Consider the following 25,263-nt stretch of genomic DNA (forward strand, 5'->3'; position numbering starts at 1 on the left):
ACAATTTATACGAAATATTTCCCTCACTGATTCACTTGACTGTACCTTCAACACTTTGAGTGTAATTACGACGTAATCCATTGCTCTGGTGTTTACTGTAGATGTGTCACGCCTAACGTGGTGATACATCCTTGCGACTGCTTCTTCTCCATATCATCTGACTTCTTTGTAAGTCAATATGGTAAGACCTCTTGGCAGGTCCAGGGTTGCCCTCTCTGACTCCATGGTAAGCCCTTGCGTCCGTGTCTTCAACTAAGTGACGGACCAACCATTTGGTCTCACTCTCTCAATGACCAACAATTAATGGCTCACTGAGTCTTCACCATCTCTCGTTCCCACTGGTTGACTGACCAACTAAGGCGTCTTGATCTAGTAGACTACTTCACTGTAATGCATCCGTATAACTAATGACTGACGCTACAATATGGACCCACCTTAAATAGACGTTGGTTGACACAGCTACGTAATCTCCAAAAATAACAATGACATACTCCCACCTACGCGACAGATATTACATACAGTGGTGAAATAGCCCTGCGGCGACTGAGTCCGTGCGCGCATTGCTAAATAAATACGATGACGTAGCCATGGAGTGGCGATGACTTGGCAGAATCGCCAACAATATTGCACAATGCACCAACGTCATACCCAATCTCTGATATATACAACAATTCTCACTGTACAGGTATTGAGTGTTATACTACACATACGTATATATGCATACATCTAAGTACAATCTTGCAAGCAACAGGCAATTGCAAAATCGAATTGAATAAAACGGATAATTACAATAATAGTAACAATATCACAGATAACATAATAATAATACTGACATAATAATAATAATAATAATAATAATAATAAAATACAGATAAAATCATACAATAATAAAAATACAGATATCATCTTGTAACGGGATTTGAACCGTTACAATTCGCCTCCCTCATAAATAAATCGAAGAACAAAGAATCGATTGATTTATGAACAAAATTATATATATAACACTGACACAGATAAACACTTTAAATGAGTATACAACAATAATTTTCTTTTTCAGCATCCATACATTTTATAATACATCACATATATGAGAATTCTTCTCGCACATTGTCATCGCAGCTAACTGTCCAGTGTCCCATTCTCATACAATTCACAAGAGCATAGCCCTTAATTTAACACACACAAATAATTTCAATCAATATACAACATTCTTCTCCTTTTTTTTAACATATCAAAATATTTTGTGAAAATTCACTTATATGAGAACTTTTCTTGCATATTGTTATCGCAGTTAACTGTCCAATGTCCTGTTCTCCGTTTTTTTTGTCACACAGTACATGACTTATTCTTCCAATACACCAATACGACACTTGGTTCACACGCAAATCGTAGATGTTAGTTTTATTTTGCCAGTTTCTCACAAAATATAATCATCTTACTCTTATTTCAACAAATCTCACGTGAAATACTTCTTTACATATATAATACTACAAATACCGACAATATCCCCTTCCTGAATTTATAAGAATATGCACACTCCCCGATACGGTTCACAATAGTGAAATACCCCTGATACAAAAATATAACTTCAACACATTTCCCGCCTCTGCAGATGATGAAATGGAACTCTGAGTAGCACTCTGTCACTCAAACGAATCAATTTTGCCCTTATTAACTTACGTATCTCAATAGATCACATCCTCCTTGGCAACAATAATTAAAGAATCAATACTATGGCTACAAGATGGTTCAATTATTCAGTAATCCAGCATAATGTTTATTTGTTCTTAGACTTCACTAGCATTTTTAAGTTGAATGGGGTACTTACCTCCCACAAACGATGAATGGTCATGTACTACAAATTTATGTTCAAATACGTGTTCTTCCTCACTTACCACTAAATACATCTCGATGCTTACCTAACATCGAGCACAATTACTCCTCCTGTAATTCACTCAAATTACCTCACGTCACTGCCTCATACCGACTATCCCGCGGATACTGGTCGTTATAGACACGTGACACACTTCAACACATTTCCTCTCACTAAGAACAACTTCACTTACCTCTCATATATTTCAAAAGAACACACGTCACCAACACACTTACCTCAGACCATCATAATTAACACGTACTTCTTTGCTAGTTTACTCCCAGAACAAACACACACTACCTAAATTAAAGTCTATTCTACTTCCATGATTTGCAACCAAGCCAGCTCCTAAAACAACTGAATACACAAGATTTGGTACAACAAGGCGTGGCTGAAACTTACAATTATCTTCAATTATGATTGGTACCGCTATCATTTTATTTTCTCACTGTGACTTACCCAACGTCTGTTATAATATCTAATAGTACCTTCACTTACCTTCTTCATATCACAATTTTCATCATCGAAGTTACGACCTCACTACTTACATCATATTCTCGGTATCACAAGTACTTACATCACTTACCAGAACACTTCTTACGTCTAACTTACTGCTACCATTAATTACTTCATTATCTACGACTACGTCATTACTTAAATATCTCACTTAACATTACTTAGGTCACAATCACACTATACTCTTAAATCTACTTTCACTACATAACTACTTATACTAAATACCGGTTCAACTTCCACCTTCAGCCTGTTCACTTAACTTACCCGATTCCCTGTGAATCTGAAATACTCTGGCTCGATAACGACACCTTGATAACCTTCATATTCGGCTTATCATAATCCCTCTGATAACTCAAATCCGTACGCCTCCCATCTTCCGATTCTCTCAGATTACTCTTCTGACCTTCTCTCTCATAACTCAAATACATACGCCTCCCATCTTCCGATTCTCTCTGATTACTCTTCTGACCTTCTCTCTCATAACTCAAATACATACGCCTTTCATCTTCTGATTCTCTCTGGTTACTCATCTGATCCCTATCAATATCGACATAACTCTTAATCCTCTGCTCATCAGGATTTCTACTTCTCTGATACACGGCTACCATTTTTCCCCTTCTCTCTACTATATTACTTTCCCTAGACATCATGCGTTCTCTCTCACGCGCGCGCCCTTCCACACATTCCTTCCAAAGCCTATCCATGAACACTTTAATCTCTCCTAAATTAGACCTATTATCCCAGTATACTCGAAACCATATTCTACTTTCACCGACAAAAACATTCGACAAGATTTCCACCACGTATTCCCATTCATTAATATTATTCCTCGACTTACTTGCAAATCTTTTCTCAACTACTTTTACAAACTCTATAGGATTAAACTGTTTTCCAGAAAACTTGGTTAAATCACGATCCCTACTGAACAAACCACTCGCTATTACCACTTCTCCCGCCGTCTCACCTCTACCTTCCTGCCGTATCACTTCCTGGCAGTTTACAACTTCTTCTTCTTCTTCTTCTTCTTCTTCTTCCGCTGCTCTCTCAGAATTCTCTTCCACTATTCTCACTTCTTCCTTCAATTCTTCCTCTCTTTCTCTTACCTGCTGTGATAGCGTTTCCTGTTCGTTCCGTAGTTCAATGACCTCCACAAGTTTGCTTTCAACTTGCTCATTTCTACTAATCTGTTCCCTCGTATCTTCCCCAACTGCATTGTAACTCTTGTCCAATCTTTTCTCGACTATGTCATGAATTTCTTCCCGATTACTCGAAATTTTATTACTTAACTCTACGATATTCTCTGTACAAGTTCCTTTGACATGCTCAATTTGAGTATGAAGCTCGCTCCGACTCGACTCCATTTCTTCCCTAAGGTCAACACACTTTTCATTTGACTTACTTTCTAACTTAGATGTTTGATTATTTATCTCTAATATCTTAGTATCTATATTACTAATGATCGTATTACAATTTTCTTTATTACTGCCAATTAGTTCTTCCATTTGTTTCTTATTATTTTCATTACTAATATCAATCATTTGTTCCATTTTATTACTTAGAGAGTTAATCTGTTTTGTTACAATTTTCATTATTAGTACTAATTAATTCTTTCATCTCTTCCTTACTATTTTCGTTACTACTAATTATTTTTTCCATTTTATTACTTAGAGAGTTAATCTGTTTATTGCAATTTTCATTATTAGTACTAATTAATTCTTTCATCTCTTTATTATTTTCACTACTACTACTACTAAAAAATTCCTTCATCTCTTTCATCTCTTTCTTATTATTTTCACTACTAGTATCAATCCTTTCCTCCATACGTTTTTGACTATTTTCACTACTACTAATTATTGTGGCCATCAGTAAGGAAAATTGATCTTGGTTCATCCCCCCTGGGAGTTCCTTTTGGGTTTCAGTATGCTTCTCAATTTCTGCACTTTCCTGAATTTCCTCAGAACCTTCCATCGTGCTCACCTGCTCCCTATTTTCAATCTCACCTTGGATGTCCGCAGAAGCAATGACCTCGTCGTCACATGACTTGTTATTGTCTTCCTTGTCCATCTTTGGTTCACTAGTGATAGTACACGATCTCAAATTAATTTCCCTCTTCAAATCCCTTGACATATCCCCAAAATACAAATATATCACAAAATTATAGTCCTGAAATTTACCGGTAATAATTCCGTTGGCTTAAATGTGCATACTCTTCCCAAATAAACCTATGATATGCTGTCATTCAGAACAGATTCTGAATTTATTCGAGCCCCACGTTGGGCGCCAAAATGAGAACTTCCTTACTGTCTGACTGAATTTACAAACATATAAAACTGTATTTAACTTGTAAAATCCGAATATCTGCATTTATAATGGAAAATCTGAAAATTAACATTCATTAAATAAAATACACACTCGTCGAACCCTGTACTCACACTTACTTGTTACCTGCTTACTTACACATACGTTATTTGAAGGGCGCCAGCTGTCACTCAGTACAGCAATAATAGAATGAGACTCTTGACCATCTCTAGGGTGTGGGGTAATAAGCTTACTTTTGACAACATACCATATAAGTTCTGGGAAAAGGAGATTGGCGTTCGGTTTCCCCATTAATTTTGAGGTTAAGATATTTTACTGTAAATGAAATAAAACTATGAATTCGTTTGATAGAACAATATATATTCTTTAAATAATATATCAAAAACTAGTGAGTCTTGTTGCGATAAAACAGATGAGAATATGAAATTATGACATTGCAACTGAAAGAAACTAGGCATGAATTTGAATTCTTCTTGACCGGACATTTAACAATTTATACGAAATATTTCCCTCACTGATTCACTTGACTGTACCTTCAACACTTTGAGTGTAATTACGACGTAATCCATTGCTCTGGTGTTTACTGTAGATGTGTCACGCCTAACGTGGTGATACATCCTTGCGACTGCTTCTTCTCCATATCATCTGACTTCTTTGTAAGTCAATATGGTAAGACCTCTTGGCAGGTCCAGGGTTGCCCTCTCTGACTCCATGGTAAGCCCTTGCGTCCGTGTCTTCAACTAAGTGACGGACCAACCATTTGGTCTCACTCTCTCAATGACCAACAATTAATGGCTCACTGAGTCTTCTCCATCTCTCGTTCCCACTGGTTGACTGACCAACTAAGGCGTCTTGATCTAGTAGACTACTTCACTGTAATGCATCCGTATAACTAATGACTGACGCTACAATATGGACCCACCTTATATAGACGTTGGTTGACACAGCTACGTAATCTCCAAAAATAACAATGACATACTCCCACCTACGCGACAGATATTACATACAGTGGTGAAATAGCCCTGCGGCGACTGAGTCCGTGCGCGCATTGCTAAATAAATACGATGACGTAGCCATGGAGTGGCGATGACTTGGCAGAATCGCCAACAATATTGCACAATGCACCAACGTCATACCCAATCTCTGATATATACAACAATTCTCACTGTACAGGTATTGAGTGTTATACTACACATACGTATATATGCATACATCTAAGTACAATCTTGCAAGCAACAGGCAATTGCAAAATCGAATTGAATAAAACGGATAATTACAATAATAGTAACAATATCACAGATAACATAATAATAATACTGACATAATAATAATAATAATAATAATAATAATAATAATAATAATAATAATAATAATAATAATAATAAAATACAGATAAAATCATACAATAATAAAAATACAGAAATCATCTTGTAACGGGATTTGAACCGTTACAGTGTCTCTTTACTTAAACCCTGTAATCCACCTTGAAATGGCATGATAGTAGGTAGAATTCCATTACGTTTGGTTTTGTATATTTTGTGGGAGTACAAAATCAAGGTTTCTGCTTCGTGTGAACCCCCAGTTCAGGGATTTAGAAACAATATTAGCCCTAAAGCCAACCCGAGGACAGGTGGATTTTACTATGAAGTTTGTTTGAAATGTATCCAGCAGATTTCAAGTTATAAGAACTCAGACAAGCAGACAGAAAAACAGACACCAAAGCCAAAATATATGCAGATAGTCATTATTACGGTACACATGAAACGGATAATTGAACGAACATTTCGCCAAAATAGTCAATGTTCAGACACACGGTCGTTACAATTTTACTTATATAGATAAGTAATCTGCTCCACGTACAACTTTTGTACTATTTCCACTGAACTTACCCTCTAAAACCTTCCGTTAAAGATATATTTCCTTATTAATCATCCTATCGAAAAAGTGCACATGAGAAAACAGTTTTAGAAATGGATTTCCATCAAGAATGGTCGATTCCCATCCAGGATGGTCTTGTATATTTTGTGGGAGAGTAGAATCACTATTGCGGTTTCCTATAAGCCCCCAGTCCGCTCCAGGAATTTGAAATGCCATGGCCCATAAAACCTACCGTTAGACAGGGGGAAGCTAAATGTGAAGTTTTGTTAAAATATTTCCAGTAGTTTTGCAGTTATAAGAAATAGGCTGCACACGTCTCCGCTGTTTTGCTGAGTCCGTTCGAACTTAGACTAGAAAACAGTCCGTTAATGATAACTCTCTTATTAATCCTGTATAGAAATGTTACAAATGAGAAAACCGTTTTAGAAATTGATTTCCATTAAATCTGGTTGTGTATATTTTGTCAGAGTGCAAAATAACGGTTCCGGTTTCGTATAAAACCCCTGTCAGTTCAGGGATTCTAAATATGAAGTTAAATCAGACATACAAACGGACAAACAAACAGACGGACACCAAAGCCAAAATATATTGCACCCGTCCACCTCCCGAGTCCCAGACTAGCATTTATCTCAGGGGTGTCGGTTCATTATTTTAAGTCCATGAATATATAAATATAGAGGCATAATAGAACACGGGAATGAACGGAGCAATTAAAATTAAAATGGGGAAAGCTCGATTGTAAACTTGAATTTAAGGACTCCATGATAAGGACTAGGAAGATGCAGTTAACTTTAATAAGGGTATCATCTAACTACAATAAAAAGATTATGAGAATGGTTTCCTTTGAAATAATTGCCAGAAGGAGCAGTTTATTACGCCATTCGACGTACGAAACTTTGACACATTTGGCAATGATATTTAAATTTCCACACATGTTACATAAATAAATCACTTGCTATACCGCAAGTGGTATCAATATGTTGCTGGGTTGCTTCTGAAAGAAATTACAAGTGGAGTATAACTTACGGATCGTTTCCATTTGAATCGAACCGTTGTTCAAGGATATAGCTTCCTTCTATCGGGAGCCCGAGCATAACCCATGTTACGGTCGGCTTCTCGATTTAACTAAGATGATGTACCCCGGCTATATACATTTTTCAGAGACCGGTACTCGGACTGGGTAATGTTTCTCGTGAATTACGAAAAATGAATTACACGGACAGTTCCTATCTTACGATGTCCAGCTGATGCCATACCACTGAATTTGCATTTATATTTTATTTACACATGATCTGAAATGTTACAAAGTAGCCTCAGTAGACTACTGCCACAGATGAGATAACGAGAAGCGGTGGGAAATACCGTGCCGATGACCTCCCCTCGCATCGAAGTAAACAAACACACCAAGTATTACTGTAACTCGTCCCGTGCGGAAACCGTACAATAACGAGGTAACAAATGACTATAATATTTATTATTCTTATTATTCAAACATACGAGTAGAGGGATGTTGTCACCAATTAATTAATTCACTATCGTCAGAATATTCATTTATCCACGAAATTATTATCATCCTTGAAATTATTATTATTATTATTATTATTATTATTATTATTATTATTATTATTATTCAACAGTTCCTGGCACTGTCACGTTTGGTTAATATCGTCATTCTTATGCGGGACGCAAACACAAATGGTTATTACTGTTATTATTATTAGTATATCCCTCTGATGGTTATTATTATTATTAATGAATAGGTGACTCCAGATTTTATTATTATTATTAACGTTTTTCAAGATGTTATTATTATTATTAATGAACCGGTCACTTCCGCTAAAAATGCATTAGGATATCGGTCGCAATTACAATTATTTCACTGATCAACCAACGACATCATTACTGTTATTATTATGACAATTATTATTAATCTGACCGCGACGATTTGACATCGTCCTAACATTGTTACTATTATTATCGGTTGCATATTCTCGTTTATATTCCCGTTTAACATCTTTATCAACGCTCATTTAATTAAGGCGGTCCAACCTTTTATCTGCAATATTTATTATATCATCACGCCATCATGATTGTCATCACTCGTCATTACAATGATTACAATATACGATCATTTATGTGGAATCTGAACTCTCATTATCCTTAGATCCGTAGTATCTCGACGAATAGCGGTGCAGTCTATTTATTTCGTACATGCTGTCACGGGTTCGAATTCTACCCGCTACGTAACTCAGTATTTCTCTGTGACACTGCCCGTACATTTTACACTCATTTCAATATCCTAAGTGTCTCTCGTACGGAATTTATATCCCTTTCTATCTCAATATTCCTTGAGTCATTTATTTCTCACAGAAATATCAACTGACTTATTTATTCCACTTCTGACATCGTACGACCTTTTATTATCTGACTGTAGATTCTTTAACATTTTTCTATCTCATTTTGATCTACGCCTTAGTTCGTTCTCCACAAATAATCGTAACATCTTGAAATTATATTTACCAAAATTTGACAATCATGGTTTCGTAATATTAGTCCTACGTGTTCCGGCTACTGAATTGCAAATTTAAGACACGACATTTATACGTAAAAAATTATTGGACCGTAATTTAAACCACACGTTCATTAACATGTACGGATTATTAGCAACAATCTACATTTCAATATTATTAATTTATCAAGTTAAATTACCACACACTTTAATTCCGAATTAAAAACGACATCCCGTCATTAAATGATTCCCGACAAACTCAACACCTGATCACTTCAATTTTATTATTACGCATGGCTCACTAAAATTTCCAATATCTCATGAATTATTATTATTATTAATATCGCTTCTCACAAATTTAACAACTTCACTTTGGTATGACAAGGCTGGACTTTCCTTCAATGTCATTACATAACTCGTCAAACTGACAAACAGAAAAGCACATATCGGGTCTATTTGACTATGATAACAAAATCAAATGTTAAAAAAATATTCTTGACTACAAAGAAAATATGAATGCATGCATGATTTAACGTACTACCCTATATCTACAAAATTTACATCTACAACAAACTGAATACATAAAAAGACCCGATTATTTACATTGTTATTATTTAATACTGTCCGTGCTACAAATTTAGGATGGGGTCGTTAAGCGACTCATCTTGTTACAGAAGGTAACCAAGTCTAACCAAATTATTCCCATTTTTCCAATCACGCTAACATTTCCCAAATATTATCTACATTTTAGTACTCATCTTAGTTATCGGTAATCCATTGCAGCTTGGCAGATGAGAGGCTCCTTTCAGCCCCTCTCCGCCGTATTACTCCTCCATTCTTGATGGCGTAGTTCCACAAATGATTTCCTGGCACATTACCATTTTTACACTAATACCTTAATTATCACAATACTTCACCATTGACAATGTTAACACTGAAAACTTTACTTTTATAAACAAATTAATACCCTAGACCCAAAAATTGAATATTTTACACTGTTTTAAGCTTCGTCCAATTACCGCACAATGGACATGGACACGTACGACGGTGTGTCGAATTTTACGCCCGTCGCGATTTATGTCCTCCGACGCGATACGCCTGTTTCATACGGCCCTCTTGAAGTGTTCATGATAGCGGTTCGATATTCCAAAGTACAGGCTATTATTCCCTCAAAGTACTGTTCGTCACACAGTATGTTATTTACGTACTTATTGCGGTGCAATTTATATTACTCACTCTTACAATGCAATTAATTGACTTCACTATGATATTTATAACTGGCAAACACTGTCCTAAGTTAACTACTTTCAGTTCATGTTGCTTGAGCGCGATCACATTTTATAAGTACTGGCGGATGCTCGCGCCATTAAATGTTGAGTTACTGTACGCCCGACGGATTTGAAGTCAGCTACGAACGACGGTTCAGCTCCAGAGATTCATTTCAAGTGTGTTGGCGAGTATCCCTTGTCCCGTATATATGGATGAAGCTTTCCCTCGCGGATTCATTGACGTCATACCCATGAGGGAGGGGGTGGATTTTTAATATCGGCACTTGCACTCCGAATTGGACGTTAAAATTTATATCAAATTAATCCACTCCGCTAGCATATTTGCTGGATTAAATATGAACTCCTAACGATCATAGATTTAGGAGATACGGGTGGATTTAGCTCCTTACATTTCGCGCCTTTGGAAGCGTCCCTTACAACGTGGTTTTCGTCCAGCCAATGATATTCAAGCTGTCTGGTTTCCAAGAAATCCAGCCTTCAATTTCTTTAATTTGCCAATAATTATTGATTATTTTTCCATGCGTGACACCTAATAAATTCATTACATTGCTCCGTGTACTCACAATAATTTATTACTGATTACTTTTGAAGTTACGAGAATATCTCATCCATCATCTCTTAAGATGGTATCCCTGAGTCTCCATTTAAATTTTCGTGATTGGCCTATAAGTGGTCACGTGATTTAAGTTTCCACCTGCGATAACCTAGGCTAGCGAATGTCCTCGCAACCACTGTACTTTTCCATGACGTCACGGAAATTTCCGTCCGCCAAAAATATCCCAGCGCACTACTCATGTTGCAAGATTCCTTTGTGTCAAACTACCCCCTTCTCTTTCTGACCAAGACTTATTTGAGGACTTGTATTTTTTCTGGTCGCCAACTAATGGGGTCCCCTGCTGTGAAATAGCTAAATGTTGTTGTGTCGAGCTAATCCGTCAGGCTCCAGTCTGTCGTGTTCCTTCGCTCATATTTCAACACTTCACAGACGAAATATTTTCAACTACACTTCTGTATTTCAATAAATGTACTATTTCCCTTCATAAATCAAATCATGATTGACTTTGGGCCTAAGTCACTCGGGTTCAATATGCTGATGGTCATTATTGCACATGAAACGGATAACTGAAAGAAAATTTCGGCAAAACAGTCAATATACTGTACATACACACGGTCATTACGATTTTATTTATGTAAAGAATCTGCTCCACGTACACCTTTTGGGCTATGTCCACTGGACTTAGCCTGTAAAAGCATCCGTTTATGATATCTGCCTTATTAATCCTCCTATCGAAAATGTGCATATGAAAAAAAAGTTTTAGAAATGGATTTCCATCTAGGTTGGTCGATTCCCATTCGGGTTGGTCTGGTATATTTTGTAGGAGAGTAAAACCACAGTTTCGGTATCCTCTAAACCCTCAATCCACTCCGCGAATTTCAAATGCTGTGGGCCTTAAAACCTACCTTTGGACAGCGGGATGCTAAACGTGAAGTTTTGGTTAAATTATTTCCAGTACTTTTGCAGTTATAAGAAATATGCTTTAAACACAGCCGCTTTTAGACTAGGGGGCGCGCAGCTGTGAGCTTGGATCTGGAAGATAGTGGGTTCGAATCCCACTGTCGGCAGTCCTGAAAATGGTTTTCCGTAGTTTCCCATTTTCACACCAGGCAAATGCTGGGGCCGTACCATAATTAAGGCCACAGCCACTTCCTTCCTATTCCTAGGCCTTTTCTATCCAATCGTCGCCATAAGACCTATCTGTGTCGGTGCGACGTAAAACAAACCGCTTTTAGGCTAAGTCAGCTCAAATTTAGACTGCTTTATTAATCCTCGTATCGAAATGAGCACATGAGAGAAAAGTTTTAGAAATTGATTTCCATTAAGGCAGCTAGATTTCTATTAAATTTGATTGTGTGTATTTTGTGGAAGTGGAAAATAACGGCATTGGTTTCGTATAAACTCGCAGTCACTTCAGGGATTTAGAAACAATATTGGCCCTGAAACTTATCCAAAGACAGGTGGATTCTAAATGTAAATTTTGGTAGAAATATATCCAGTAGTTTTCAAGTTATATGAATTCAGACAAACACACAAACCGACACCAAAGCCAAAATATATGCAGAGAGTCATTACTACACTTGAAACGGATAATTGAACGAAAAATTCGATAAAAGAGTCAATATACAGTCATACGGTCGTTACGAATTTATTAATTTATACAGATATCCGGTGCCAGTTTCAGTCTTTCAAACGTTCCCGTTTTCTCAGTATCTTCGTGAAAGGCAATACAAGTTAGGATTTACGTAGTTTGAGCTAGTGCCGATAGATGTTGCTGTCATAATTATTACCGTGGTTTGGTGGATTAGCAGAGGTGAAAGAAGGTGCCGGGATGAAGGGGTCTAACTACAAAATCAAAGGTAATTTTAAAATTTCAACTAAAGGTTATATTTTTGAATTTTAACAATCAATCAACGACAAAATCTTAACAACATTTACTTTGGGAATAACAATTTGTAAACAAGACTAGAAACAGCCAAGACTCCAGAACTTTAATTCTCTCGGGCCACACGCCCCAAGTTTTACAAAAGCACAATTTGTTCAAAGGGGCAGAAAACCCCTACCACATGGAGCACTTGCTCCCAACTTTTAACCTCAAGCCTCCCAGAGGACTTCTTACAACACCAGAAAAGAGCAGACGCGCTCTCAGTTTTTCAAGCCTATTTAAGGCAGTGTCAGACTTTACAATAAATTGCCATCAAGGCACAACTTACAACAAATGAAACAGGGGTATCTCGTATACAACCTACTGGGCCATAGCAGAAAATAACAGGTTAAGTAATTACCCCGCAACACCAAGTTGAATGGAGGCGTGTACTTGCACACCTACATGAAACTTCTTAAAACCTAAAAGGCACTAGGCCGATGAAACAGGGGCTATTTCCAAACTATGTAGGTGACCCGTTTAAGGCAGAAATTTAAACATTAAGGAAGAGAAGAAAATCAGTTACCAAAACGTAGTCGCCTCAAATCGAAATGAAGGGGAGCTCAAGAGGTTAAGGCACTCTCTATCCCCGATTTATAGTTAAAGATATTTACATAAGCCGGCAAAAATTACATTACAGAAATTAGGTTACGTGGTAAAAGTTTGGGACCTTTCCCGCGGGTTAAACTGTTGAGCTAGCAAGAAAATAAAGATGTTAAACGGCCATTATCTTACTGAAGAGTTACTGCCTGATGAAGGAGGCGCTTCCCGCCTCCTGCTACACGTCCATACACTAGGTTAGATGTTGATGAAGTGGCTAGGAGACATGAATATTAGCAGTTTTTATACCCTCGGGGAAAGTTCGAGACCTTTCATGAATAAAACAGCCGCACCCACTAAATTTTATTGGGTCGCTTAAAGTTACACACCAAAATCGAAGATGAAACCTGTGATTGGTAGAGATTAATTACAGAAATTCTTGATTGGTTAAAATCAAAACAGGCGGAAAGATAGGATAAATATTGCCAACCCAAAAATGAATGCACTAAATTTAGTAAAGAACAAACTTGCGAATACAAAATTTCTTCAAATAAAGTTCCTTCACTTCGCACCAGGGTGAATGATCATAGTTTTTTGCAGAGGCATCTATGAGAGAATGTCCAAACTTCTTGATAAATGGTAAACAAAAACACGTCGAAATTCACACAGTGACAGCTTCAGAGGAAAGGTTTAAGTAGGTCCAGTTTTAAGTTCAGAGTTTCTCCTGTAGAGGAGGATTTATTGGCGCAAGATTTGAAGGTGCGGCGTAAGGGTGTACCGCCCGGTACAATAATGATGAATATGAAACAAAGACTTCGCACAAAGAAAGGTATACTTATTATAAAAAGTACAAAAATCGTGGTCGTAAGAGGTTTATTGTACTTTTCGCGAACAGAAAAAACAACAATCTATAACTGGTACCAACTTTAGCTGTGAGAACTTTCTCATTTTCTCAATATAACTGTGAATGTCAAAATGAATAGAGACTTTATATATATATAAACAGATATTTAGGTTCTCTATTGTATGTATGTTCAGTCCGTCAGCAGTGCCTCTGGTGGGATCCTCAACAACTCTGCCATCAGCTGCAATAGATGGCCTAGGCATCACTGAAGAGGCGTACTAGGAAATGAGGAGTGAGGTAGTTTACCGTTGCTTTCCTCACCGAGCCAGAGGTGCTATTACATATCATTTTGCCAAGCCCACTGAAATGCATACACCAAACGACCCTATGACCAACATTTTCACACCATTCATAGCAGGGACTGGCTGCATAAGGATTGGCATTACTAGCATTGCTCATACTTCAGTCACTTTCATATTGTCAAAGCCAAGGATAAGACAAAGACAGATCTATGAAAGTAACAAAATTGCTCGAGCCTATACCAGACGACATAGTGCACTGTAAACACTAGGTGCTGCCAGCAAAGGCGGTTCTCTGTTGAAAAATGAAATGGCGTATGGCTTTTAATGCCGGGAGATCCCAGGACGGGTTCGGCTGGCCAGGTGCAGGTCTTTTTATTTGACGTCCGTAGGCGACCTGCGCGTCGTGATGAGGATGGAATGTTGACGAAGACAACTCATAAACCCAGTCCCCGTGCCGGCGAAATTAACCAATGGTGGTTAAAATTCCCGACTCTGCCGGGAATCGAACCCGGGACCCCTGTGGCTAAAGGCCAGCACGCTAACCATTTAGCCATGGAGCCGGACGGTTCTCTATTGTAGCTTTGTGTAATTTCTGAGTACCAACGTTGTATTAACTTTTGAGGCATTCTATTTAGTGTTCGTGAGATGTTCAGTATATTTATACATGTTAGAGGCGTGACAAACGATTATTTTTGTGTAACTGCTGCATTTGCCGCTGCTACAATAAAGTAACTGTGAAAAGTAACAGTTAAAAATAACGTTTAACGTTACTCACCTTTTATTGGCCACAGCCTGGTCATGGCTTCAAGCTTGTCTCCTTACAGCTGTGTTGCGAAGTCCCATTCATTCACTCGCACATACGTGTGACAAACAGTTATTTTTGTGTAACTGCTACATATGTCACTGCTGCAATAAAGTAACTGTGAAAAGTAACAGTTAAAAATAACGTCCAACGTTACTCACCTTTTGTTGGACACAGCCTGGTCACGGCTTCAATCTTGCCCCCTCACAGCTGTGTTGCGAAGTCCCATTCAGTCACTCACACAATTGACGCACGCATCACTACACTGTTGAAAGTCAGTGCAGCAAAACACGCATTCCTATTTGCTATAAAGTTAACGAGAGGCAGACAACGGATGAATGGAGAAAAAAACATAGCGTCTTTTCTGAAATCTAGGGGAGTGAGTTTGACGATGTCCTGATCAAGGATAGAAGACAAGAAAACATGATGATCTGTCTGCTAAACCTCGACATAAACCGCTACAAGAGGATCGATTAAGTAAAATGAAGTAATGTCATGTTTTCTATAATATCAATATGGAGAGTTAGTATATTAATTTATTAATGGTACAAGAAAAATGATACGGGTGAAACTTATAATATTACAATGTAGGTAGCCCTGCGCGATGTCTGAGTCAACAATTGCCCCTGAACAGTTGAACATGTCATAACAGGCTTTAGTTACCCGATGACAGCAGAAACTTAAACAAATACACTGTAGAGTATGTCATACACTATAGTGTATTTGACTTCAGCAATCTCCTTCGAAAGCGCTCTCACTTGGACGACATGCGTACTATCTGAAGTCTGAAGGTCACAAAATGTGTCTGTAAGCTACTACTAGTGACAGTTCCCACTTCCCAGTTACTGTTTTGCTTTTATTAGTGACGGGCTGAGTGGCACAGATGGTTAAGGCGCTGGCCTTCTAACCCCAACTTGGCAGGTTCGATCCTGGCTCAGTCCGGTGGTATTTGAAGGTGCTCAAATACGACAGCCCCGTGTCGGTAGATTTACTGGCACGTAAAAGAACTCCTGCGGGACTAAATTCCGGCACTTCGGCGTCTCTGAAAACCTTAAAAAAGTAGTTAGTGGGACGTAAAGCAAATTACATTATTATTATCATTATTATTATTATTATTATTATTATTATTATTAGTACGTTATTCTAGTCCGCCTCTGCGGTGTAGTAGTTAGCGTGATTAGCTGCCAACCCCGGAGGTCCGGGTTCGATTCCCGACTCTGCCAGGAAATTTGAAAAGTGGTACGAGGGCTGGAACGGGGTCCACTCAGCCTCGGGAGGTCAACTGAGTAGAGGTGGGTTCGATTCCCACCTCAGCCATCCTGGAAGTGGTTTTCCGTGGTTTCCCACTTCTCCTCCAGGCAAATGCCGGGATGGTACCTAACTTAAGGCCTCGGCCGCTTCCTTCCCTCTTTCTTGCCTGTCCCACCCAATCTTCCCATCCCTCCACAAGACCCCTTTTCAGCATAGCAGGTGAGGCCGCTGGTCATTCTCCCCAGTTGTATCCAGACCCAAAAGTCTGAATCTCCAGGACACTGCCCTCGAGGCGGTAGAGGGGGGAGGGAAAAACCAATCCTGGAGGGTAAACAGATTACGAACGAACTAACGAACGTTATTCTGTTGTCGTTACTCGGTAACCTGTTATTTTTTGCGTTACATTTGTAATAGTGATAGGCATGTAACTGGTACGTGGTACCAGTTTAACTCTCGAACGTTCTCGTTTTCTCCCAATGTAGGTGAGCTGCATGTACCATTTTAACAACATACAAGCCTTCCTGCCAATCTTAAATTTCTGGAAGTACCGGGAATCGAACCCGTGCCCTAGAGGACGGCAGCTAATAACACTAACCGTTACGCTACAGAGTATTCTCCATATCTGCGGAAGGCGACAGAAGTCACGATGTACGTAGTGCGACCTCATGCCGATAGATATAGATGTGTACTATGGCATCATGGCGAATGGGATAATACGAGGGCTGATCAACAAAGACTGAGGCTGATTTTTTCCTGTAGCTTCCGAGATAGTTTCCTACCTGTAACAGAAATATTTGTAAAAAGCGGGTTGTTTTGTATAATGTCCGTAGGCTGCAGCAGTCTTGTATCGGTAGGTTGGTAGTGATGCTCCATTGTGTAGACGTTACGTGCATTTCGCATACCAGACAATGGAGGTGACGCTAGAGGAGCAGTAGAGCAGTACAGCGCAATCAAATTCTGTTTCCGTTTAAACCATACAGCCACTGAAATTTACGAAAAGCTGAAGCATCATTATGATCCCAAAGGAAAACAAGCCAGCAAAGTGTGGAAATCGCAAAAAAAAAAAAAAAAAAAAGGCAAACGTTTTTCCGTCTGCAGGGAAAGTGATGGTGATCACATTTTTTGACTGTAATGGAATGATTTACCAGCATGCAGTTCCTCCTCACACTGCTGTTACTACACGTCAGTATTGGCTACACTGAGGAAGCACATTGCAAAGAAACGACCAGAGCTTTCTCGGACTGGATCGCGACTTCATCCTGACAATGCACGGCCTCACGTCGCAAATCAAGTCATGCAGTTTCTGGCTCGATTCAACATTGCCTGTGTACTGCAACAACCTTATAGCCCTGATCTTGCACCCTGTGATTTTTTTATTCTCATCACTAGAGGCAAAGCTTAGGGGCATTCGATTTGAGAACTCTGAAGCAGTGCTCAAGAAAAGTGAGGCGATTCTCAAGGACCTGACAAAGAATGGTCTGCTGCATGTGTTCAAGGACTGGCAGAGACGCTATAAAAAGTGCATTGAATTAGGAGGGTACTACTTCGAAAAAGATCATGTAAACATTGAAATGGAGTAATAAACAACTGTGCAAAAAATCAGTCTCAGCCTTTGTTGATTAGTCTTCGTAACTCTCCGATAGAAACGTACCTTTCTTTTTAAAAAGTACAAAAGTCATAGTCGTGAATGATTCATTGTATTTTTGTTGTAAAGAAGACATAACATTCTATAACTGGTTCCAATTTCAGCTGTTGAAACCATCTCGTTTTCTCAATATCACTCTGAATGACTGACTGAATTAGGCATTTTATATATATATGTGTGTAGTTCACATGTAGACCAATTGATACCCAGTATAAGTGGTCCTCTCGAAAAAGGGCCAACAACATCTTTGGAGGGTGGATGAGTGCGCAGGGGTTCAGGGCACTCTCTGGCCCTTGGGATGGGATATCATCCCTAAAGTCCGATCAACCATTCACACGGTCAGCGGTATAGAATGCAGAAGGTCACGGGGCTTGATTGTTGCCCCTGTCTTGTCTGTTTGCGTGGGAGTGTGGCACTGGTTTATCTGATTTGGTACTACTTGATTTAATCCCTGCAGTTTGGGACATTTAAATCTAACTAATCACTGTATGATGTTTTTAATGTTATCCCGTTGGTCTGGAGTTAATACATTTTGATACAATGTATGCCATTCATTGATTGTGTTATTGGAAGTACTTCGGGCTCTAATCCTTTTAAAGAATGATTGTTGAACTATTCATTTAATGCGCGTGTGTTGCAGTAGTTGTTCGTAAGTAAATTATTATCATTTCGTTGTTGGTTAATCTAACATGTCGATGGTTTAGGTCTAATCAATCAATCAGTCAATACTGATCTGCATTTAGGGCAGTCGCCCAGGTGGCAGATTCCCTATCTGTTTCTTTCCTAGCCTTTTCCGAAATGATTTCAAAGAAATTGGAAATTTATTGAACATCTCCCTTGGTAAGTTATTCCAATCCCTAACTCCCCTTCCTATAAATGAATATTTGCCCCAGTTTGTCCTCTTGAATTCCAACTTTATCTTCATATTGTGATCTTTCCTACTTTTATAAACGCCAGTCAAACTTATTCGTCTACTAATGTCATTCCACGCCATCTCTCCGCTGACAGCTCGGAACATACCACTTTGTCGAGCAGCTCTTCTTCTTTCTCTCAATTCTTCCCAACCCAAACATTGTAACGCTACTCTTTTGTCGGAAATCACTCAGAACAAATCGAGCTGCTTTTCTTTGGATTTTTTCCAGTTCTTGAATCAGGTAATCCTGGTGAGGGTCCCATACACTGGAACCATACTCTAGTTGGGGTCTTAGCAGAGACTTATATGCACTGTCCTTTACATCCTTACTACAACCCCTAAACATCCTCATAACCATGTGCAGAGATCGGTACCCTTTATTTACAATCCCATTTATGTGATTACCCCAATGAAGATCTTTCCTTATATTAACACCTAGATACTTACAATGATCCCCAAAAGGAACATTCACCCCATCAACGCAGTAATTAAAACTGAGAGGACTTTTCCTATTTGTGAAACTCACAACCTGACTTTTACGCCCGTTTATCAACATACCATTGCCTGCTGTCCATCTCACAACATTTTCGAGGTCACGTTGCAGTTGCTCACAATCTTGTAACTTATTTATCACTCTATAGAGAATAACATCATCCGCAAAAAGCCTTACCTCCGATTCCACTCCTTTACTCATATCATTTATATATATAAGAAAACATAAGGGTCCGATAATACTGCCTTGAGGAATTCCCCTCTCAACTATTACAGGGTCAGGCAAAGCTTCACCTACTCTAACTCTCTGAGATCTATTTTCTAGAAATATAGCAACCCATTCAGTCACTCTTTTGTCTAGTCCAATTTCACTCATTTTTGCCAGTAGTTTCCCATGATCTACCCTATCAAATGCTTTAGACAGGTCAATCGCGATACAGTCCATTTGACCTCCAGAATCCAAGATATCTGCTATATCTTGCTGGAATCCTACAAGTTGAGCTTCAGTGGAATAACCTTTCCTAAAACCGAATTGCCTTCTATCAAACCAGTTATTAATTTCACAAACATGTCTAATGTAATCAGAAATAATGCCTTCCCAAAGCTTACATACAATGCATGTCAAACTTACTGGCCTGTAATTTTCAGCTTTATGTCTATCACCCTTTCCTGTATACACAGGGGCTACTATAGCAACTCTCCATTCATCTGGTATAGCTCCTTCGACCAAACAATAATCAAATAAGTACTTCAGATATGGTACTATATCCCAACCCATTGTCTTTAGTATATCCCCAGAAATCTGATCAATTCCAGCCACTTTTCTAGTTTTCAACTTTTGTATCTTATTGTAAATGTCATTGTTATCATATGTACATTTTATTACTTCTTTGGCCTTAGTCTCCTCCTCTATCTCGACATTATCCTTATGGCGTCTATAAAAGTAGGAAAGATCACAATATGAAGATAAAGTTGGAATTCAAGAGGACAAACTGGGGCAAATATTCATTTATAGGAAGGGGAGTTAGGGATTGGAGTAACTTACCAAGGGAGATGTTCAATAAATTTCCAATTTCTTTGAAATCATTTCGGAAAAGGCTAGGAAAGCAACAGATAGGGAATCTGCCACCTGGGCGACTGCCCTAAATGCAGATCAGTATTGTTTGATTGATTGATTGAACCAACAATTTTTACGTACTGCTGACTGAATACTGAATACGTATCCCACAATGCTCGTCCTATCCTTATTTTCATTAAGAATGGTCACGCTTCCCAGCCACATATTCATATACAGTTCATCAGAACAATTTTCGTTTCTTTCATTTTCCTATGCCAATGTGTAAAGGTAAATGAACCTTACCGTACCGTACTGTAGAAATGTATGTTTGACTGAAGTAATATATTTACGCACTCCTTCAGCATAATTTATTTAAGGTTGATTTTCCTTTACACACTAACAACACATTGGCATAAGAATATGAACTCGGCGGAAATTGTTGTGATGGACTGCATATCTATAAGTGGCTGGGAGATATCAGTCTTAAGGAAAATCTTGGATAGGAAGAGCATTGTCAGGTACGTGGAATTAAAACTAGACCATTGTTGCGTTAAGGAAGTGTACTGGTATTTTCTCTTTTAACGTGGAATACTATTGTCCTTTTCTTATCGATGCATTCGCATTGCATAAAATATGTTCAACACGCCTCTTACTTTTAAAACTTTTGTTGGGCTGTATTTCTGCATGTCTTCCCCCAGCATAGTAACTTTTAATACGTTTTGGTGTTATATCTGCTGTTTTTTTTACTATGGATTATTTGTGCCTGGCAATCTGTATTTCTGTGACCTTGTAGGTTTTCTGAGCACCTGGTTGGTTCGCTACCTTTAATTCGTCTCGTGTTATATAGTTTTATTGGGTAATCTGGCATTTTTAATGCTTATTGGTAGTATCGCGCATTCAGTATCATTACTGTGATTTATTTCCATTACTATTTTACACAAGAAAAATATCTGGACTTCATTCAATACTCAACAATACTTCTCATTTTTATCTTCTTTCCTTTTCTGGAAAAAAGCTACTGTATATAGGCCGAATATATTTTTCTACTAAAACAAACACATTGTTCTCCCAAGGGAATATTGCTAACTCATGCCTTTACAATATATTTTCTGAATTGGTAATGTTGTTGTTTGAGTCATCAGTCCATAGACTGGTTTGACGCAGCCCTGCATGCCACCCTATCCTGTGCTAACCGTTTCATTTCTACGTAACTATTGCATCCTACATCTGCTCTAATCTGCTTGTCATATTCATACCTTGGTCTACCCTACCGTTCTTACCACCTATACTTCCTTCAAAAAACAACTCGAAAGGTCTGGGTGTTTTAAAACGTGTCCTGCCATTTTATCCCTTCTTCCCGTCAAATTTAGCCAAATCGATCTCCTCTCACCAATTTGATTCAGTATTTCTTCATTCGTGATTCGATCTATTCATCTCGCCTTCAGCATTAATCTCTAACACCACGTTTCAAAAGCTTCTATTCTCTTTCCTTCTGAACTAGTTATCGTCCATGTTTCACTTACATATAATGCCACGCTCCAGATTTAAGTCTTCTGAAACATCTTTCTAATTCCTATATCAATGTTTGAAGTGAACAAATTTCTTTTCTTAAGAAAGCTCTTCCTTGTTTTTGCTAGTTTGCATTTTATGTCCTCCTTACTTCTGCCATAGTTAGTTATTTTACTATCCATGTAACAATATTCATCTACTTGCTTCAAGACTTCATTTCCTAACCTAATATTACCTGCATCACCTGCCTTCGTTCGACTGCATTCCATTACTTTTGTTTTGGACTTATTTATTTTCACCTTGTACTCCTTACCCAAAACTTCGTCCATACCATTCAGCAACTTCTCTAGATTTTCTGCAGTCTCAAATAAAATAACAATATCACCGGAAAATCTCAAGGTTTTGATTTTCTCTCCTTGGATTGTGATTCCCTTTCCAAATTTCTCTTTGATTTCGTTTACTCCCTGTTCTATATAAACATTGAAAAGGAGAGGGGACACATTGCAGTCTTGCCTCACTCCTTTCTGGATTGCTGCTTCTGTTTTCAAAGCCCTCGATTCTTATCACTGCAGACTGATTTTTATACAGATTGTAGATAATTCTTCGTTCTCGGTATCTGATCCCGAAAATCTTGTTTTAAACCCTTGCTTCCTTGTAATTGTTACTCTGGCTCTTTGCTGGTTCATCTTATGATTGCCATTGCGTGGATTCCCCTTGATTTCTGTGTACTTCGTACGGGCTGTCCTACCAGAGCGTTGATATTTGACCTTCTGCGTGCAAAAAATTACAGGGATAAATTTAGACGAAAGATGAACAGCTACCAATGTTTTAAAATGGCATCGAACTGCCAAATAACACATTGCACAATTATAGTTTAACATTAAGAAAGCTAACGTATGCTTCAGAAATCATTTTTTAAACCCTGTTTCTAGGAAGTTCACCACTGTTTAAGATGTGCTGTACGTATAATTTGCTTGTAAATAACCCCAGCCATAATGGTCTTGAATTTTCTGCTAATTAGACTATTTATATTCGATTGCTAAAGGAATTATTGTATGAACGTTGTCACTAAAGGTAGAAGATTCATTTAAATGTAGATAAATTAAATGTAAGGAAAACTGCATCAAAAATATCATTACTAGCGTCTATTATTTGTACTTAAGATTTGATACTGATTGCAATAAATCATCTCTTATCAAACATATCTATTTTATGCCTTACATTCCATGGTTTCCTCTTTATATGTCAACTCTTTTAACTGGTGTCAACTTAAGACTAGACTTATTTCTTTTGTGTAATAGATAATTACTCTTAAGTTTTTGATACTTCTGTATTTCTAATTTTTAAATTTTCTTTTTAGATATTGAGTATTTTAGGCGATAAGTCCACTTGGAATTTGAAAAAGTATTAATTGTGCTGTGAATTCCGACTGCTGCTTTATTTCCTAATAATGTTCTGTATTTTTATTTTTAGAAATTAATTTCATCCTAACATGTGTTACTTTTAATAATGTATACTCACTAAACCACCTATAATTGGAGAAACATCTGCGTTGGTGGTATGAAATAAAAATAAATAAATAAATAAACAAATAAATAAATAAATAAATAAATAAATAAATAAATAAATAAAGGTAATTCTTGATAAGGTCGGAAAATACTGACAGGAAGGCAAAGTCTGAATAAGAACAAAAGTAAATAAAATCTATACATTATGTATATTTATTTACGAGGGGTTTTCAAATGGAAAGGTAGGAAATAACGCTGTGGGTATAATCGGCATTTTTATTCAAAATAAATCACCAAAGGCCTGAGCTCTTTCACAAACAGAAGGATTTCTTGCTCCCAGAATTCGTGTGGCTGTGACAGGAGCCAGTCCTTTACGGTGTTCTTCAGTTCGTCCTCCGAGTGGAAGCGCTTCCCTTTGCGATGTCTTTTTAGCGGACCGAACAGATGGAAGTCGCAGGGCTGTAGGACGGATGCTCAAACTGCTCTCACTTGAACATCGGCAGTACACTTCGTGTGACCTTGGAGACGTGTGGACGAGCATTATCGTGGAGTAGAATCACTTCCTCCGTGAGCAGTCGAGGCCATTTGCTCTTGATAATCTTGGGTAGGCTACGGAGTGTCTCAGTGTTCGTCACTGATAATGTTTTTTCTGCGCTCGAGGAATTTGATGAGTATTGGACCCCGGACGTAAAAAAAGACGGTGAGCTTCACCTTGCGTCATGAGAGAGACCCCGCGCAAACCGCATGACTACGCCAGACACTACATTCGCTTCTCTAGATGTCGCACTACGCAATCCCATAGCGGCATTTTCAAATTTCAACCACTTTGGTTTTTACGACCTTTCGTACCTTTTCATTTGAACATCGCTCATACTTTTCACTTGGATAGGGACTTTCAGAGTGAACACAGGGATATTCTGACTGGTCTGTAGGGATATAGTGAGAAATGGGTTGGTAATACTGGTTTGGATATGTACCAGGTGGCGGCGCAACTTGATCCTCGCATCATGAAGAGTTAGAAACCTAGCCAAGTGGGTCAGATATGTAACTCTTTTAACAGGTCTTTTTAAAGCAAGTTTAATAACTTTAATCTCGTGATCACCTCCTTCCACAGGGCTCTGGATCTATATTATCTTAAAAAAGATTAACTTCCGATAGAAGATACCAAGTGACATATAATTAATTAAATTATTCTTATGTTTCAGATGGTGATCGGAAGAGTGAATTTCTGAACATGTTTATTAGTAAGGCAACTGATACCTGGTAATAACTGTATAATTAGGAATTAAAGATCACTATAATATTGAGTATTGTGTATTTATAATATTTTTCTGTTTCAGCACATAAGGTATATTCCTAATTCAAACCTACTCCTGGTCCGTTTTGAGGTAATTTACACCACCTAACAAATTCTCGTTCACGGAGTTTACTGAGTACTTTACTGGTGTTCTTCTAACACAACTTCAGAACTACTGTATTAAAAATAGGAATAACTAACGTTGGCACTTCTAGAAAAATTTCTCATCGTCATTCAGA

The 25,263-nt window shown here is 38.1% G+C and overlaps 1 long non-coding RNA gene across 2 annotated transcripts in view; it reads left to right on the top strand.

Moving 5' to 3' along the window:
* LOC136875016 (uncharacterized) overlaps nt 1-25,034 on the top strand; it is a 62,769-nt gene extending 37,735 nt beyond the window's left edge. For both annotated transcript variants that reach the window (XR_010860341.2, XR_010860340.2), the window contains one exon: nt 24,933-25,034. This is a non-coding gene — a long non-coding RNA (uncharacterized lncRNA). The remainder of the gene's footprint in view (nt 1-24,932) is intronic.
* The last annotated feature ends 229 nt before the right edge of the window (nt 25,035-25,263 follow it).

The sequence above is a fragment of the Anabrus simplex genome, chromosome 5, assembly GCF_040414725.1.
Source record: "Anabrus simplex isolate iqAnaSimp1 chromosome 5, ASM4041472v1, whole genome shotgun sequence".
In the NCBI taxonomy this organism is placed as follows: Eukaryota; Metazoa; Arthropoda; class Insecta; order Orthoptera; family Tettigoniidae; genus Anabrus; species Anabrus simplex.